The following is a 1,841-nucleotide window of genomic DNA, read 5'->3' as shown; positions in this document are numbered from 1 at the left end:
GTTTGCTGCTGTCTGTTTGGACCTTTCTGAACATGTGCAGCAAATGGACTGATCCAATATGGCCGAGTATTGCCTAATGGTAAATCCCCCCTGATCGGAGCTCTCGTTGGACTCTACGCTGCTCTTCTCTGTCTACTGAGTTGAAAGAACTTTTTTTCTGGTTCAGGAGGACCTTCAGCTCAGGACTTATCCAGGGGTGGTTGTTTGGAAAGCTGCGTAGCCGTCGTTTGGGCGCCGTGCTCCGCACACAGAAGGTCATGTAGTCTGTGATACACTCAGTCAGGCTGATGATGTCATCACCATGAAAGCTCTGGAACCTGCTCCAATCTGTGGCTCTGAAACAATCCCTCAGTTTCTCAGTGGCCTCATCTGACCAAACTTTCACTGACCTCTTCTGCACTATTGTCCTTCTCACCACTGGTAGGTAGTGGGGGAGCAGCTGGACAAGGTTATGACCCGAGTGTCCTAATGAGGGAGGGTAGGCTCCTTTAATGTATGCAATAACGTTCCCAAACTCGTGGAAGTTCTGAATGCTCACATTGTTAGCATACATTAAGAACTTGTAAACTGACTTGGATAAATGTCAATAACAAATGCCTGACTAGTTAATGTACATAAAGACCTGGCATGGAAAGTAGAACTGTGAGGTTTAACAACAAGAACATTTTTATACAAAAGAAATTGTACGAGGAGTCCTTAATGTCCGAGATTAAAGGGGAACGCCTTTTTTTTTTTACATTGGTCCCTTGATTTTACGTTATTCCATCATGTTCTACTCACCCATATGAGTTTTGTGTCATTTGGAGCCGTTCTGAAGATATTCCGTTAGGTTATTTTTTTTTATATTTATATTTTTTTAAAACAAAGCGGAGTGTGTATGACCTCATCCGCGCGCCGGCTACCGTTCATTCATCCTGTCCGCTGAACTGCAGCTACTTTTCCTCACATGCCTGGAAGATGTCTACACTGCAAAAACAATCTGCAATTAAGTAAAAAATTCTTAAATCAAGTGTCTTTACCCTTAATTTGAGCAGGTAAATAAGATAGTTTGCCAATGGAATGAGTATTTTTAAACTTAAAATAAGTTAATTAGATAATATGCACTTGAAATAAGACAATGCGATTGTTTCTTATTTCAAATGTAAATTGTCTCGTTCCATTGGCAAAGTGTCTCATTTATCTCCTCAAATCAGGATAAAATGCACTTATTTTAAGAAAAAAATGACTTATTTAGATTTACATTTTTTGCAGTGTAGTGCTGCTACCACAGATGATCTCGCTCTCCACTGCAAAAAATGTAAATCTTAATAAGTCATTTTTTTCTTAAAATAAGTGCATTTTTTCTTGGATTGAGGAGGTAAGTGAGACACTTTGCCAATGGAACAAGATGATTTTGATTTAAATTAAGAAAAAACAACTGCAACACTACAAAAACAATCTAGAAATAAGTAAAAAAATTCTTACATTTTGTGTTTTTATTCTTAATTTGAGCAGGTAAATCAGATGATTTGCGTATTTTTACTTTTATAATAAGATAATTAGATAATATGCACCTGAAATAAGACAATAAAATATTTTTTTCTTATTTAAATGTAAATTGTCTTGTTCCATTGGCAAAGTGTCTCACTTACCTCCTCAGTACAAGAAAAAATGCTATTATTTTAAGAAAAAATTACTTATTGAGTTTAAATTTTTTGTAGTGAATGTCTTATTTCAATTGCATTTTATCTAATTATCTTATTTTAAGAGTAAAAATACTCATTCCATTGGCAAATCCTCTTACTTACCTACCGGTAATCAAATTAAGGGTAAATACACTTAATTGAAGTAATCTTTACTTA

Source organism: Cyprinodon variegatus, unplaced genomic scaffold, assembly GCF_000732505.1.
Source record: "Cyprinodon variegatus isolate N-32 unplaced genomic scaffold, C_variegatus-1.0 Scaffold2043, whole genome shotgun sequence".
NCBI classification, from domain to species: Eukaryota; Metazoa; Chordata; class Actinopteri; order Cyprinodontiformes; family Cyprinodontidae; genus Cyprinodon; species Cyprinodon variegatus.
Note: the sequence above shows the minus strand (reverse complement) of the source record.